The sequence below is a fragment of the Pseudopipra pipra genome, chromosome 2 (assembly GCF_036250125.1).
Source record: "Pseudopipra pipra isolate bDixPip1 chromosome 2, bDixPip1.hap1, whole genome shotgun sequence".
Taxonomy (NCBI): Eukaryota; Metazoa; Chordata; class Aves; order Passeriformes; family Pipridae; genus Pseudopipra; species Pseudopipra pipra.
Window position 1 is genome coordinate 98,408,116 of NC_087550.1, and position 18,517 is coordinate 98,426,632.

Here is an 18,517-nt window from a genome sequence, read left to right on the forward strand (position 1 = left end):
ACCTCTGTGCTATTTTTGACTGGGAAGAGTTAATCTTCACAGTGGCTGGTGTGGGGCTCTGTTTTGGATCTGTGCTGAACACTGTGTTGATAATACAGAGATGCTTTTGTTACTGATGAGCAGGGCTCACACAGACCCAAAGCCGTTTCTGCATTTCATACTGCCACACTGATGAGGGGGCTGGGGTTGCATGGAAAATTAGGAGGGGACACAGCCGGGACAGTTTACTCCAACAGACCAAAGGGATATTCCATACCATATAATGCCATGCTCAATATATAAAGTTGGGGAAAGAAGAAGAAAGGAGGAGATATTTGGAGTGATTTTTGGAGTGGCATTTTTCTTCCTAAGCAGCCTTTATGTGTGATGAGGCCCTGCTCTCCTGGAGATGGCTGAATACCTGCCTGCCCGTGGGAAGCAGTGAATCAGTTTCTTGTTTTGCTTTTTTTGTGGGCACGGCTTTTGCTTTTCTATTAAACTGTATTTATCTCAACACACGAATTTTCTGGCTTTTACCTTTCCAGTTCTCTCCTAAATACTGATGGTGGGAGAGTAAGCAAGTGGCTGCCTGGGGTTTGGCTGCTGGAAGGGTTTAAGCCACAACAAAAAAATATATTCCTCTAGAAAGGAATAACCCCACTCTGCATGTCTAAATGCTAAATCTGTGTTCTGTTTCTATTGAAAATGTAGCCAAGCTTTTCAATGATGTGGAATTTCAGTTCACTCGCAGGAAATGTGAGGTTATACTCTGCATGTTTATTCATTCTAGAGTCAGTTACCAGTTAATGTTCTTCCATCAGAGTATGCTCCTCCACTGGACAAAATTCTCACTGTAACTATAGATACTGAGCTTCCCCTAAGTCTAAGTGATTACTAATTATTAGTTTTTCTTCAAAGAGATGTGCAAGTTGAAATACAGAAGAGCACTGTCCCATTACCAACCTTAGATCTGAGTAATAGGAAATAGCTTGGAAAGAAGACGAAAGCAATAATTTTAGCCATATCAATATTGAGCAAAATTTTTATAGAGGTCCCTTTAAATAGAGAAAAATTATTCAAATCAGGTGACGGAAGTACACATAGACTAACAATAAGAAGGGAAGACAGGTTGTGTGTGAAGACCTTAATTTTGAACTTTAGGGACATCGTTTTGGCTTTCTCCTCAAGTTTTTCAGCTTCTGAACTTGACTCTTAATCAATTATTTAAATCAGAAATAATTTGCAGGCAAACTTGTGTGTGCATAAAGGGAAAAAGAAAACACTGGTAAAACAGTTGTATAAAATAGTAGCAAACTGGTTTAGGACCTAACACTATTTCTTAATATATCTAGACAAAAGTCACTTTATCTGACCAATGGGAACTGAGACTCCTAAAAGCCCTTCTCTTTTGGTCTCATTCAACACTTTTCATTAAAACTGTTAGGGTTTCCTCCCAAATCTGTTGCCGTTCACCAATGTGAGGACTAAATTTGACCCTTAATTCACCCTACCATAAAATAGACGACACTGTCTCACAAGACATTCTTGTAAGTGTTACAGTAAGCTCTCTGTCCTACATATCGTCTTAACCTAGATGACCTTCCCCAGTTAATTAAATCAGAACAAAACTGCTTTAAGATTTTTAAACATCAAGTGTATATTTGCACCATGAAATTAAAAAAACCCAACACAGCAGAAGGGAAACAAAATTTATCTGCAAACCTTAGTAACTTTTCAATTAGAATTTCTTCAATCAATATAATATAATATAATATAATATAATACAATACATAAAATATTGATTGAAGACATTTATTAAATAGTCCCAAAATCAGACTTGAATCTCTGTGAATCTGTCATGTAAAAAATGAAATGTAATTTTGTCTTAAGCTGAACTGAGCTACTCCTACACTGACAAAGATTAACTTTGGTAGTTACAAAATGCTGTTTTGATTGCTGGGCTACTCATGGTAAGATCTTGATTTCGTATCTTCAGGAATTAGAGCCTCCTGTTCTGATTGACCCTACCATGAGCAGAGGTGGGACTAGAGTTTTAAAAACTCTTCTGGTCCTGTGGTCTGATTCATTCATGTCAGATACATTTGGTTACTGTTCCAGGTGCCTCCTTTATACATGCATTGAGGATTACCACCCTACTTAATGACTTTGGTTGAATGGCATGCTTAACCTCACCTCAGCCTCTTCAGCTTACAGCTTCACATACTAATGTAAATGACTGTGATACATCCTGCAACTGCTACAGTCTTCCATCAATGATCAGAGCTCTTTTCCATTCATCTGTAAATACAGCATCCTAAGATTAGTGTTGGTCAAGGATGAAACAGATAAAAGTCTCTTCAAGTTCACCTTACCAATGTCGCCTCTCTCCCCTTCCCATGTTCAGTACATGTTCCATAGGAGTTCCTGAGCAACCAGGGTCATACTTCAATGTCATCATTTATCTTTGGTTGTAGAATCTTTATTTTGACACTGTGTAGACAGTTGAGTAGATTTTCTGCTAAAAGACATTAAGAATTATGATACTTTGAGGCAAAACAGTCACTCTGTCTCAACAGCATGCCATGGGACAAATTATATTATAATATTTTTTGCCTGGCCTACAGGCCTTATTATGTATTAAAATCTATGTACTAATTGATACACTCAGACAAAATCAATTTTCCTAACTCAAATGTCTCAATAACACTAGCAAAATGAGTAATCAAAAATATCACATTTAAAAATTTCAAGATTGGAGTGGGTTTATTGTATTGTTAGTCAGTCTGTCAATGGTATTTATAGAATTGCTATAGGTAGATAAAACTCTCAGATTTAACAGCACAGACTCACTTTCCTCACTTTATACTTCTACATCTTCAACTTGCTCTTATTATATCATCAAATATTATCTTCAAGAGTAAAATAAATTAAGCATTGTTCTGCACCAGACATTCATTTTAATGGACACAGGCCTGTCAGCTCAGGTGTCCAAGTACCTTTGGAAAGCAATTCTTGGAATGACAGTTTAAATCCTATATAAGATCCTATGGCACGAGTTATTTTATTAGATAATAAACAAGACATTGTATTATGTGGGGAAATTAGCAATCCTACTGCTTGCTTTCCTTTCTGTGTGGGGACCTGAAACCTATAGCCTAATGGATTTCACTTTGGGACTATGTTAAAGGAGACAATTCAAACCTAAAAAATACTTATTTAGGCAGTAATTAAGCCAACCATCAACTGAATGGTAATATTATTGTCTGTTGCCTGGCAACTGCTAGGAGCTGACAAATTAATTCTTTCTTTTATTCTGCTATTAATTGCCTCGTTTTTTTAAGTTAGAAAAAAAGAGAAACAAACAACATTACAATGAATTTAAAAGTTAAGGCAAAAGAAGATAATTTGAAGAGATATACAGTATTAAATCATGTAAAAGGAAAACTGAGCTTGAACAGAACAGTGGTAGTGCAGGGAAAAAAAGAGGAGAGGGGAGGGGAGAGGAGGGGAGAAGAGGGAAGACCTTCAGTAGTGAAAGCGATTTTATCCTACACTGGGATAACATCATCCCCTAGCTTCCAATGATTTAAAATGCTGTTCTATTTCCAAAACTACTGTCTGCAGCATTTTTCATGCTGGTTATTGCAGAAGTCCAAAGATCACTTTCTGCAGTGAACAGGATAAGTTGCAAGTGAGATGAGATGATGAACATGGCTAGATTTGTGCCAGCTCAAACAATTTTTTGTAATCCATTCGCCTGATTGTTTGGATTTAAGGAAAGAAAATAAAAGCACATTATATTACAAGCACATTAACTACAATACAATTAGTGTAATTACAATGTAGTTATAACACCTACAATTTGTTAGAAATTATTCTTGCTGATGTTTCTGAATTATGAAGTCTAAATAGAGGTTTGACTTGATAGTTTCATTTTCTGTATACCACTAGAGAACTGCTTGTCTATTGTGTCAGTTATCTCAATTTTTTTGTTGTTGTTTCTCTGAAGAAGCTGAGCGAAAAAAAACAATATTCCACCTGCAATAAGGATGTCCATGATCAGGACATCTATTCATATGGAACCAGTCATTTTGTGATGAGAAAGGGATTTGAATTGACTTTCCCTTCTACTGTATACAATGTCTTCAGGCTTAGTGAGTCCAGGTTATGTCTATTCCTTAACACAACTTTTGGTGATTCCTGATATGATTGGTAAAGGGACAAAGATGTGCCAGTGTGGAGCATCACATTTCTCTTCTTGCCAGGGGCCAAAGTTGCAGCTGAAGACAATGATTGGTCTGCCGAGGGAGTGGGGCAGAGGGGGAAGAGGTCATCTTTGCTGACTACAAAGAATTGCTGGCCTTCTGTCTCTCATTTAACCCTAGAGCTAGGTCAAGGGCTGCTAAGTAAAATTAGATTTCATGTCTAAAATTATCTCTGGGGTTTAAATGCTGAACATATCCCTTTCAGTACAGACAGTTGGTTTACTCTTTTTCCTGTAGACTTGCAAGAGGAGTTGCTGCCAATCACCTTTAAATAAAGTGTCTTAACTTGATTTGTGGTGAGCCAAAATGAGCTCAAGTACTCACTACTTGTGTCCCAGATGAGCATCCTCAGGGCTACAAAGAAGGGGAGAATTCCCCTCAACCCTCCACTGCACCACCAGGCAGGACAAGGGAGCACCAAAGGAATCTGATCCAACTGCCCATTGGCAAAGGAACTCTGCTGGGAAGAGGGAGGAGTGAAGTCCTCTGAGAGGCTTCTGCAGATTGTTTCCCATGACTTTTCAGTGCAAAAGGCCCAAACAGTTGTGGGAGTGGGGGCCAGGACTTTATGGATTGCACACAACTCCAGTGCAGCTTGCTGGAGAGTTGCAGCTTGCAACTATGCCTTCTCCTGGAGACAGCAAGAATTGGACCACTGTCTTGAAAGTTTAAATACCACAGGAGGACTATGGAAAAATCTGTGCAAATGAATGACCTTCCTAAGTTTCCGTGAGAAAGGTGATGGAATGCATCTTGAAAGAGACGAATTTCTACCCTTTTCTAAAACTCCTGACCTTAATGGTATCTTGCGAAAAAGAGAATTGCAAGAATGCAAGAGAAGCCAAAGCCTGTCAGTTCTACTTAGTTTTCTGTATGTGAAATTAAGTGACTAATTAGGGTAGGGAGCCATAAGAGAAGTCACATGTTCTTTTGCCCTTAAGATCTTGAAATTAAAAATACTTGAAAAGCCATTCTTAACACAGAACTGAGAACTAATTGGTAGTGGCTGTACACAAGTAAGCATTCATTATATTCAGTTTGTGAAATATCCTTAGTATTTCAAGATTCTTGCTAATACTTAGGTGAAAAAAACATCATTAAAAGTAAATAGATTATACTGAGGGCAATTTTTAGCATGAAGTACTCAATCTCTTGCCCAAACTTAATGATATTTATGATGTGATAATGTCTACCACCCGAAAAATGTCTACCACCCAACCTAATTATTTTTCAGCTGTAACAACTCTATAATAAAATAGCATTTGAAGTAGCTACATGGGTGATTTTCACCACACACACAGCCCAAGTGACTATGCATAGTCAAGTGAGTAGCTATTCTCATGAGAGGAAGAGGAGAGGCAGGCACTGATTTCTTCTCTGAGGTGACCAATGACAGAACCTGAGGGGAAGGCCTGAAGTCATCTCAGAGGAGGTTTAGGTTGGATATTAGAAAAAGGTTCTTCACCCAGAGGGTGGTTGGGCACTGGAACAGACTCCCTAGGAAATTGGCCACAGTACCAAGCCTGACAGAATCCAAGAAGTGTTTGGATAGTACTCTCAGGTGCATGGTGTGACTCTTGGGGATGGTCCTGTGGAGGGCCAGGAGTTGGACTTGATGATCCTTGTGGGTCCCTTCCAACTTGACATATTCTATGATTCTGTGTGATTCTGTGGTTTGTGGGAGACCTGAGATCATTTGGCTGTGTAAAAGGAGCTAGTCCAGCCTTTCTCTGACAGTTGTTCCCTGCTGTATACACTGAGTGGATCTCTTATACCTATTTGAACATTCTTTGACTAGAAAAGTTGTATGAGTAAAAGTCAACAGGTCTTTAATGATAACTTTTCCACTCTGCTCCATAGGACAGCAGCTTCTGTTTGTTAAGAGTACTTTAACTGATGTGGTCCTCACAGAAGTCCCCAGATCTTCCCAGAGACTCAGATGGATTCAGCCTGGAGAAGGGCACTTCCAGAGTTTTGAGCTGAAGTGGACACCATCTACCTTATTGGTTTCAGCTAGGCAGTAGCAGCCCTTGCTGCTCAAACAGAAAAGACCTTAAGGAAAGGGCATTATCTAGCTGATCAATGGGGAAGCATTAATCAGAAATGTGGGCTTTGTCAGTTGCTGTGTAAAGCATATTCTTCCGCATGATGAAGAAAACTCAGTATATGGAAAAATATTATTATTTAATGAACTCCCATTGTCATTCTCATTTAAAGTTCCTAATGAGACTGAAGTCAATATCCTTCATCTGTTCAGCAAAGTGAATTCTTCATCTTGTCATTCTAAGATTGCCAGTGGGTAGACAGAGATTTGCAAGAAGAACTAAATGGTGTTTACTGCGGTGACTGATCATCTCCTGAAGAATCATGTGTTTTTCTCCAACAGTAGAGGATATAATTTAATTAGACTGTTATTCTAAATGTTCTGATTTTTTTTTATGCATTAACTTATGGCCTGTGGCTGATAGAAAAGAAATTAATGCTGACTCCTTTGAGTGTGGAATGAATTGCAGTTTGCAAGGGGAGAAAATTAATTATAAATGCCTACTATTTAAGTTTTTCAGATTCAGATGATAAATGAAGCAATTATTACAAGTCAAATATATAAACAGTAATTCGTCAACATTTCAGCTTATTAATTCTAACATTTGCCATTCCACGTAACATATTTATCACATTTTATTGCTTGTTGATGAAAAATCTAGTTTAGTTCTCTCAATTATCTTTATACAGCTGCATAATGAAGCAACAAAGTAAGGATGTATATCACAGTCCTGAAAACCATGAAAGGGTGCCACGGTCCGAGGGGGGATGGGGCCGTGACACGGATGGGTCTGGAGACAAGGTAGGGGTGCAGATGGGATACTTTATTGAGGCGTGCACGGGATTTTTTATCAGTTCAGGTGGGGAAAGGGCTAGAACATGGGGTGGAGCATAAGACAGACAAACAGGGAAACAAATCGGGATAGGGACACAGGCAAAAGGAGGAGGAACATGGGAGGAGCCGGGGAAGGAAAGGGCGAATGGTGGCTGTCTCCTCTCTGCATCTTCTCCGGCCAATCAGAGAGGGAAGCAGGGAAGTGGGCAAGCGTGGGCCTGCCCGGGAGATACAAATCCTGGGGAAACATACAATGTGTATATACACAATAACTGTAAAGTCCATATAAGTCCTGTCAATTGCTGTATGTTTTTCTCCATACCTGGAACCTCTCCCATCCTGAATCTTGTTCCTTCACAAAAGGGTTCTTGTTTGTCTTGACTTCAGCACAGAATAAAGCACCAAGACCTCAACCTGGCCCAACTACAGGTGTTCGTCTTCATTTCAGCTTCCCAGCCTTCCTTTCAAGGTGTTGTGTTGCCACGCTCCTTATTGCATTTCAGAACCCATATCAATCAACTACTATGTGCCCAAGCCCCACTGATTCAGTCTGCCCGGATGCTCCTTCCTGGTCTTTCTAATCCTATCTCTGTTGCTTTCCTCATGCTTTCTCTGTGCCTGCCATAACCTGGGAGCTGGACACTGGGAACCTTCTATCATTTTCAGATCTGTCTCTGAAATCCCACACTCCTCACAAACTCCACCCACATTGGCACATTTGACCCATTTCCTTTCACCCTCTCATTCTTACAGAGATGGCTGTCTAATCCAGGATTCTCCAAACTTTGCTGTATGGACTAAAAATAAAGTCTCAAGATCCCTCTTGACTAAGATAGACAGCTATGTTTGTTAATGATGTATTTATTGAGCTGCTGTAAAATCTTCCTGTTCTACACTACTGCTTCAGTCTGGAGGCTTTTCCGGTACAGAGAGTCAAAATGTGGGAGCACGGTCAGGCAAGTGGATAGATCACAGGTCAAACAGTCTGGGGTTTGTAACAGCTTTATGCTGCTGTGTGATATGTTGCTAATCATTTTATACCCTAGGATGAAATTCTAGCCCAAGTTACATCAGTGGAAAACTGCCATGACTTTAACCCCTGGTGTTGTGTTATTCCTTCACTAGGTTAGCCAAACCAGGTTTTGGGCTGGGAAAAAGTCATAAACACATGACACTTGAATTTAAAAACTTAAGAAAAGGAAGATTTAAAATCACAATTTATGACCCAAAAGTCATTTTGAGGAAGGCACATATGCTGGAAGTTGCTGAAATGGAGGAACTGGCTGCAAGACACTCATTTTAGGCTTACCTGTATTTGAAGGTCATTGCTAATAAACTCTAAGTCTTCTAGCCTTAAGACTTCATCAGTCCCTAAGACCATTTAGCCACAAACACATGGTGCATGTGCATTACGGAATAAAGCAGAAACCTGCATAGAAACATATGTTTGTGATGGGCACCTATGCACCAAGAAACTTGGTCTTATTCCCCTGTTGACAAGACTGAGGCTGAAACAGATTGTGGATGACAGGATGATGAATGCAGCCAGTCTGTGCTGTGTTATGTCCTGGAGTCACAAGATACAAACTCAGTTCTGGGCCATCCGCTCTCAGAGCCACATGCATGACATCTCCCTCGGAGTTTATCTTATGGGTCACAAGTGCTATCCTAAGAGCAGCTGAAGTCTTTCTCCTCCTCAAAGTGAGTGCGTAATATCTTCTAGCTTTTTTGACTGTTTCAACATATAACACATTATAAACTGTGGCACATCAAGTAACAGATATTGCTCTGATGCATTCAGGAACCAAGCTACCTAATTCATTGTTTAATTTATTATCTTTATATTTATTATAAAACAGTTTGTTTATAGGACCTGGCACAATGTTGTCAGCATAAAAGAAGTTGGCACCAAAGCCTAATTATGCCATACAAAAGCAGCAGTCTCAGTTGCCCTGTTATGTTAAGCAGGCATATAAAGAATTAGTTCTAAAGAGAAACTTAGAAAAAAATACCCAACTTTATAAGATTAGCATTTAATTTTATTTTTTCAATAGTTTAAAAAGCCTTCTAATTTACCCATACAAGACATTGACAGTATTATACTTGAGCACAGATGGAACAAAAGACAGGCTGATAGTGTTTGTTTAGAAAGCTGCACAGGACAGTAATAAAACCAGTGTGGAGGATGTTATAAATAAATTATGAGCTCATGATCATGACTTATTAGTTGACAATCTCAAGTTTGTTCCATACTTCCACCCACGTCTACACATCAAAAAATGTTACCTCTTTAACAACAATCTCTTTCCTGCACTTGCTGTGGTTCAAAGGACTATTTGCAGATGTTTAAGGTTGCTTTCCTGTGAGAGAGAGGGAAGTTACTACATTCCTCTTAAAAAAATGGACTCTTCTCCACATATGCCTAATATATGTACCAGACTGTGCTGCTTGTATACTGTCACAGCATAAAAAAATAAGTAATAGAAGCTGTGTTTGAATGTCAAGTGTCATTGTGATACTCACTATGTAACTGGTACTTTATAATTGAAATAAAGTACTTAATAATTGAAATAAAGAAGAAGAAGAAGAAGAAGGAAGGAGGAGGAGACAGGAAAAAGAGAGAGAGAGGAAAAAAAGCCAAGAAAAACAAGTGATGCACAATACAATTTCTCATCACCTGCTGACCGATTACCAGCCCATCTCCAAGCAGCGATGAGCCCCCTCCCAGCCAACTCCACCCAGTTTATATACTGGGCATAACATTCTATGGTATGGAATATCCCTGTGGCTGGTTCAGATCAGCTGACCTGGCCACGCTCCCTCCTGGCTTCTTGTGCACCTGAACACTGACAGAGCAGGAGACACTGAGAAGTCCTTGGCTTAGGGTAAGCACTATTTAGCAACAGCTAAAACATCAGTGTGTTATCAACATTATTCTCACGCTGAATCCAAAACACAGCACTGTAACAGCTACTAGGAAGAAAATTAACTCTATCCCACAAAAACAGGACACTAGGAATAAGAAATAAAATTATTTGATTTATCTTTTAAAGTCCTCTACACTCTAAGAACATCACATACACATATATCTGAGCTGATCACCTTGTTCTGAAGAATCAGAATTTGTTTTAATTTCTTCTCTATAGTGGTATTTACTTTCACTTTCTAACGTTTTTAATGAGAACTGAAACAAATGCTAGCTTTCATATGAGTAGTATCTGAAGCAGTGTCTTGCATATGTACATGTCCCTACCTAATTTAACTGGCTTTAGCAATGTTTGAGGATGATTTAGATGTTTTCTTGTGACTTTCCTAAAGCATGTTAGAAAACTGGAAGATCATGTATTTAAGTACTATCCTCCTTTGGTACCACCAGTGGGTAGCAAGGGACAAAATAAGGTCCTAATGGGTATGTCTTTATAAAAAGTGAGACAAAAATTTCACTGGAAAATGAAAACTGAGGGTTTTGACTCAGCTTGTGACTAAATCATAGTCACAGTTTCAGCCTGCTGAAACATTGTATTAACGAAGCTCTCCTGAGAAAGAGACATTCCTGAATTTCCTCATTTTTAAGAGCAGCTTACACTGAATTCAGCTTATACTGATAAGTGTGCTCACAAAGCAGAGCTTCCACAGAGCAGAGCAAATATCTCTGCCCTGCCCACCCAAGCCACAAAATGAGCAATGAATTCCCAGAGCAGGGTTGGCCCTTGACTTTTGCAGCTGGTTTCATGAGCCATCAAGTGCCCAAGAGCAAACCCTCCCTGCCAGGGCAGGTCCCTCACAGGTGTAGGAGCACAGCCGGGACGCTGCCCAAACAGCGCTGGTGCAGAGCTAACGCCAGCCCGTACAATGGTCCAGGTGCCACAGCACAATGCACAGGTTTGTAAAACCAGTTCTACTCTGTGACTGGTTACTGTAGACACAGCAGTATGGTAATTAACTGTATTGCTTAAAGTAACAAGTTAACCATGAGCCAGCAGTGTGCCCTTTTGGCCAAGAAGGCCAAGGGTACCTTGGGGGTGCATTAGGAAGAGCATTGCCAACAAGCTGAGGGAGGTGATCCTGCCCTTCTTCTCAGTCCAAGTGAGGCTGAACCTGGGGTGCTGTGTCAAGTTCTGGGCTTCTCAGTGCAAGAGAGACATTGAGCTCCTGGAGCAGGTCCAGCAGAGGACAGCGAAGATGATTAAGGGACTGGAGCACCTCTTATGAGGAAAGGCTGAGGAACCTTCACTCCCTACAACTATCTGAAAGGAGGTTGTAGCCAGGTGGGCATCGGTCTCCTCTCCCAGACAACCAGCAGTAGGACAAGAGGGCATGGTCTTAAGCTGTGCTAGGGGAGGTTTAGGTTAGATATTAGGAAGGAATTCCTTGCAGAAAGGGTAATCAGGCATTGGAAAGGGCTGCCCAGGGAAGTGGTGGATTCTCCATCCCTGGAGGTTTTTAAGATGAGACTGGATGCGGCACTTAGTGCCATGGTCTAGTAACCATGGCGGTGTTGGATCAGGGCTTGGACTTGATGATCTCGGAGGTCCCTTCCAACCCGTCTGATTCTATGATTCTATGATTCTATGACCTGGGCCTGTTCAGCCTGGAGAAGAGGAAGCTGGGGGGGATCTTATCAATGCATACAAACATCTTAAGGGCAGGTGTCAAGAGGATGAGACACAAACTGGAACCCAGGAAGTTCCACCTGAATATGAGATGAAACTTTACTGTAAGGGTAACAGAGCACTGGAACAGATTGCTTGGAGAGGTTTTGGAGTCTCCTTCTCTGGAGATATTTTAAACCCACCTGGATGCAATTCTGTGCGATCTGCTCTGGGTGAACCTGTTTTAGCACAGGGGTTGGACTAGATGGTCTCAGGTTACCAACCAACCCTAAGCATTCTGTAATTCTGTGTTTCTGTGATTCTGTAATGAAACTGTATTATTTTCTGAAACCCAGTGAGGACTCTACTTGATGCTGCTTTGTTTGATTGATATATCTGAGTATGTCAGTCCATTCAGAGGGATCTCTGTAGACTCTACTCAGCTGGAGGATATAGACACCTCTTAAGAGATGTGATAGGAATATTCTAATGAGAGTATTCTATTAAAAGAATCCTTACGGTAAATAAAACAAGGGATTTTTTTCCAGTGGATACACTGACACTTACAGAGATAATTATGTTGGACAGAATTGGCACCTTTGGCTCTCAGAATACTCTCCATGCAGCCACAGTAGAACTCTTCATACAAAAAGATAATCAAAATTTAATAGCAAAAATCTGAGGCTGATACTTATCCAAGCTGTTCTCATTTGGAGCTGGACAACAAAAGGAGAAAAAATATCTCAGAGTCTGAAGGGTATTGAAGGCAGTCCACTTCAGATACTTCTGAGCATAAATCAACTCACTAGCTAAATTAAGATGTACATGGTGTGCAACTTTAGCTCGCTCAAAATGCAAAGCCTGTTTTTTTTTTAGTAGGCCTTCCAGCAAAAACAGTCCCAAAATAAAAATACATAAATCCATTCCAGTCTGGGCTGCCTGCAGGGAAGTGAGAGAAATAAAACATCCCAACAAGATGTATTTATGACATCTGGAGCAGACTCAGTACAATGAGCTTTGGACCAAGGACTGAATCACCATTTGCTAAGCTACCCACAGTGACAGCAAGCAGAGATGGAACATAGCAAACCATTTACCTAATAATTGAAGAAATTATCTAGATCTTTTTAAACAAAACCATTTTAAAAAATATTTCAATATGAGCTAAAAAATGTGACTAATAAAACCCCTTAATTTTGTCCAGGAGCACTTGCTTTAAATCACAAGAAATGTAGTTGCTATCCTCTCTTTATACCATTATCACCAGAGAAATAAAGCAGGTAATGCTACAGTTTCAAAAATTGCAAGATGCCAAGAATTTGCTTGCCAGAACAGAACAACATTGTGCTTGGTTGAAGGCTTTTAGTTATTTTCTTGGGGGGCAGGGACAAGAATAGTACTCTGATGAATGTCAGAACAGTTTGACAATTTTTTTTAGCAACATTGAAAACAAAGTCATGATCTACTTTCAGTATTGACAAAATTAAAGATATTATGGAAAAGGTAAATATTCTATGCAAATACAGGTTGAATGAATTTGACTTACAGAATTTCTTGCACACCAATAAAAGAAATCTCATTAATGTTAATCCTGTCTCTAGGTTAAAGAAGGAGCAGAAATGCTGCAAATTAGATTTATCAATATTAAATACAGAAATAATTTAAATTCTAAAGATAAGGTGATATGGTTTAAAGCTGGCTCCCTGCCAAGTCTCCAAACCTTACCAAGAAGTCACATACCTGTTTCTTTAGACAGAGAGGAAAAAAAGTGGGGGTTTTTTGTTTGGGTTTTTTTTAAATGCTTGCTCAAACATTCTTTACATCATCTGGATCAAGAAAAAGTTCCCAAAGTAATTTTGCTGTTCCACTTAAGCTGATAGCAGGAGGCATAAAGCTTAAGAATACCTGGGTTTTAATTGAGTCCTTACACAAGTAACATATCTGTTTCCTTTCAGTGTTTGGATTTGCTAAACCTTGTCTTCCAGTGTATGTGTCTTTTTATGATGCCTACTTTTAAAAGTTCTTATTCTGTCAGAATCTTTATGTTCAAAATTCGAAGCAATAATTTTGCTTAAGCAGAGAAACTGGTTCTGAATAGTCTGCCAACCTCTCATTTAGAGAGAATATTCATTGAGAGGAGGGGAGTAAACACAGAATGGAAATTTGCAGAGAATCAGTACACATTTAGGAAAGTATTGGAGATGAGAAAGGGTGAAATTGTTATTAAGTTTCCATGTTAGTGTATTTATTTCTTTTTCTTGGAAATGTGAAAGTTACCTCAGCTTTACTGAAATACAAAAGGGTTACTTTCAATATCACCACAGTGCAGTACTGTCTCCACTGAAGTCAGAGGAGTTAGTTTTCTGACATGGATCCAGGTGTATATACAGAAATATATCATATCACTAGGAAATGGTTTGTCTGAAAAATACAGAGAATATTCCATAGGAGCCTGGGTTTGCAATATAATCAGGGAAAACACTGTACCTCCTTTTGCAACCTAGTCCCATGAAAACTGAGTTAGCTGTAGGAATTACACATTCAGGTATCCAGTATATTCAGTAATATGTAATTAACCGTCCCTATGAAAGGAGAAAAACTGTGCTTTATCTTGGGTTCCGTTCTTTTTTCAAAGAAGCCAACACCAGCACTCCCACAGCCATAGATACAAATCTATGGAGCTCATGTCCTCCTAATTTACTTTTTCGTGTGTATGGCCAGTTTCTAATCTCAGAATTTACTCTTTCTGTGACAACGCATTATAAAGTCCTGAAGCTGCTCCAAAGTTCTTTCTTCCCAAAAGTAAAAGTGATGGGTAAGAACACTCCCAGAGGTCCACCTGCCTGGCTCACATCCTGCAGGTGAAACCTCTTTGCCAGAGTAGACAGCCAGCAGATAATGACAGCGGTGGCCAGGAGCTCTGTGGGGAATCGTAGGTTGTGTCCAGCCCTGCCAAGCTGTACCATGACATCTGGCTGCCTTAGAATTCCTGGTGGGAGATCAGTGGGCTTCTCAGAGCAAAGAAACCTCTCATTTGTGTAATTTCTGAGTGTCCCTGTTTTGGTTTTGCTTTAGTTGGCTGGAGTGTGGGGGGCAACGCCAACTGGAGACGCTCCAACTCCCACCTTGCCAGCCGCTGGCCCTGGAAAGGTCTCACTGCTGCAGGCAGTGAGAAGGGCCCCTTCTACACTGGCCCCTCAGGTCTTCTTTGAGCACTGAACATGGTGTCAAGTGATGTTTCACAGCAGCATGCTAAAGTGAAGACGTAGCTGGGAAAGAAGCAGGTGAGTTCACAAGGCCTTTTTGTGTATATTTGGAAGATTACAGGCCATCCACTTTGAGCCAATGTTGCCTGTTAAACCAGGCCAGGACTGCTGTTCTTTCCTCCCTGAGTCAGTCCAAACACAAGGGGGAATGCAAATCCACCTATGAGGAAAATTTTCCAGGGCACATATGTCTCAGGCACAAAACAGAGCACAAGAGTATTATAATACACATCAGGTCAAGCAGCACTTCAAAGGCTCTTCTTGCTCTTGCCTAGGACCCTGTTCCCTGCAGCTGCAGATTGACTGACCTCTGTACTTGTTTTGCCTGATCTCCATATAACTGTTTTTCTGAGTATTTGAATTTACCTTTCAAGTTTCACCTGTTCACATGTTGCAATATATTTTCTCATCTAGAGAGTAGAAGCTTAGTTGGCTCCAAAGCACTAGTTGTGGACAGTGTTCTTAATGCAATTTTCACTGTAGAATAACAAATTAGTAAAGCACTCTCTCTCTTATATTTCTTTTTATATTTTAGCCCATTTTATGCAGCCAGAGTTCAATATGGGCTATTCAATAATTTCTGATAATCAAACACAAAATAAAGAATTCTGTTTCATAAAGTATAATCATAGCATGTTTTGGTTTCGAAGGGACCTTAAAGATCATCTAGTTCCTACCCTCCTGCTGTGGACAGGGACACCTTTCAGTAGACTAGGTTGCTCAAAGCTCCATCCAACCTGGCTTTAAACACTTCCAGGGGTGAGACATCTACAACTTCCCTGGGTAACCTGTTCAGGTGCCTCACCACCCTCATAGCAGACAATGTTTTCCTAATATCTAATCTAAACCTACTCTCTGTGAGCTTGAAGCTATTCCCCCTTGCCTTGTCCTTACATGCTCTTGTAAATAGACCCTCTCCATCTTTCTTACAGACTTCCTTCAGATACTGAAAGGTGCAATTAGGTCACCCCAAAGCCTTTTCTTTTCTAGGCTGAAAAAACCCAGTTCTCTCAGCCTTTCCTCACAGGAGAAGTCCATCCGTCTAATCAAGCTGGTGGCCCTCTTCTGGACTCACACAATTACTTGGAAAATATAGAACAGGTCCTATTTTTCTATTTAGTAATGCAAAAATTTTAATCATGAGCTACTGCAATTAGAGACGGAGTTGCTAAAGGCAGGCATCATTCTCTTCTGTTACGGCTGTGCATGGCAGCAGTTTCACTTTCACGCAAACTCAAACCATCCATTTTCTTCTCCCTATTTTGCTCTTCCCCCGCTAGATGGAGCTGCGACGTACAGCATCCGAGACAAAAGCAGCTTTTGATGTAATGTAAAAACACAGATTTCTGGAGAAAATATAAAATGACAGTGGAAAAAATGCTTGCAAAAGTTCTGGAGTTCTCGTAGATGCCTTTTAAAAAGCATGTCCCATTTCCAGTGCACGAATTTTGTACCCTCCCTATCTTGCTGTAATTTTCTGAGGAGTGTGTTCGGGAGGAAGGGCTTCTTTCTGAAAACAATGCAGAATTTTATTTCCATAGCTGTCAGTTTGCTAAAAATTAGGAATATGAACATGCTGGCAGGTATTCTGCAGGAAAACTTAATTACACAGCCTGAACTTCTGCTAATTTTTGCATCTTCTTGAAAGAAGTATATTAATATCTAAGATTTTTTTTTCCTCCCCAGCTCTAACACTAGAGTATTTCAAGTTGGGAAGATGAGGTTTGAAACATTTGCATATATCAAGAATATTGTTTCAGTTCCTGTTATTATGACCCTGGTTAATGTTACACAACTTAGTGAGCTGTTTTTAAAAAGCTGTTCTCCCATCCACTCCATAAAAAAAGAGATTGCACACCAGGAATGCTAGCTGGTACACAGTTTTTTTCAGTGTTATTACAATCACAGCTTTGGCTTGGTGGTTGACATTAAAATGAAAGAAAAATATTTTCCAGCACAGCTAGTTCAAGAGCCAAGGCCATGACAAAGTTGTTTAGCAGTACAGCTATTACAGAAAAGAATTGACTTTTAGAGACTCTTTAAAAGAAGCCTGAAGCAGCATAGAGGCACAATGTCATATCAGATAGTAACACCACTTTTTTAACTGGAAAATAAAGCTATTTGAAGATGTCAGCTCAACAATTGTTTTGCATTAGCTAAATGCAATGATATCACCATCTCCAGAATCTGTGAGACTGGTTTCCTTTATGTTGCTATGATACCATATTATTATCTGATATGATACACTTTATCATGAACCAACATAGAAATAATGGTCAGGAGTAAAAATAAATAATATAAATCAAAAAAATGCTCCCTTTCTAAAAAACACTTTTTTATCACACAGTTTTGCTCTGAAAAAAGACCATGTGAAACCAATATCTGCAGGTTTCATGTTTACTGTCCTTCTATAGCTCTAGTACCAAATATGGTTATTTTCCAAGCTGTTTGCTTTTCCTAACTGCTATTTCTGCAAACTAATCTATGGTTCAAACTGATTTCCTGGGCCTCTGAAACAAGAGCACAGAAGATACTAAAGACGATTTTCACAAGGGGTCCAGTCCATGTAGCCCACTGTCAAGCTGATGAGGTTAAATAGGTTCACAGAAGGCAGCTGTGAATTATTATTCTCATAGGAATAGGTAAAGCACAATTAACTTTGCCTGTTTATAAAAAGTAAAAATAGAGGTAACTGATATTTTTCACTAATATTTAGAAAATCGAGCTCAAGATCCTTTGTTTGGCTGAGTGACCTTCCATCCCTAGAGATCAGGGGGTCTACAAAATTCATCACGGAGCCCTGCCACGGTCCAAAGAGGGGATGAGACACAAGGGTGGGATGCAGGTAGAAAGCTTTATTCACGGGTGTATGCGATCTTTTATCAGCTCGGGAGGGGAAAGGGCCAGAACATAGGGCGGAGCATGAGACAGACAAGCAGGGGGGCAAACCAGGATAGGGACGGGGGTAAAAGAGGGAGGAACGTGGGAGGAACCGGGGAGAGAAGGGGCGAATGGAAGCTGTCCCCTCTCTACAGCTTCTCCAGCCAATCAGCAGAGAAACAGAGGAGCAGGGAGGTGGACAGGCCGGGACATGCCCGGGAAATATAAATTCTGGGGAAGCATACAATGTGTATATACATAATAACTGTAAAATCTGTATCTCAAATCCGTTCAACCTCTGCACATCTCCTTCCACTCCTGAGATTTTCCCCATTCTGACTCCTGGTCCCTCACAGAGCCCAGGAGCCCCGAGTGCACCCACATCCAAGGAGAGGCAGGGCAAGATGCAGGGCAGCCTGATTAGCTATAGACATGCTCTTCCATGGAGCCAGGACCACAGCAGCCCTGGCTTTATCCCACAGACCCTTGCAGTGCATTCAGCTGTTCAACAAAGTTTATCTACATTTAAGAATTTCAGTCATACTGCTCTAGGGCCGTAAGGGTCTGGGGCACATGTGGTCAGTGAAGGAACATTTTCTGCTGTTTCAAAATGGAGCTTCCAAAAAATTTGTAGTTCACAGGAAATTTTGAGCAGTC

General features: G+C 40.2%; 1 long non-coding RNA gene across 2 annotated transcripts in view; it reads left to right on the plus strand.

Moving 5' to 3' along the window:
- The window catches only part of LOC135410156 (uncharacterized), a 144,062-nt gene that overhangs the window by 28,052 nt on the left and 97,493 nt on the right, over positions 1-18,517 (plus strand). For both annotated transcript variants that reach the window (XR_010428541.1, XR_010428540.1), the window contains exon 3: positions 14,790-14,998. This is a non-coding gene — a long non-coding RNA (uncharacterized LOC135410156). The remainder of the gene's footprint in view (positions 1-14,789; positions 14,999-18,517) is intronic.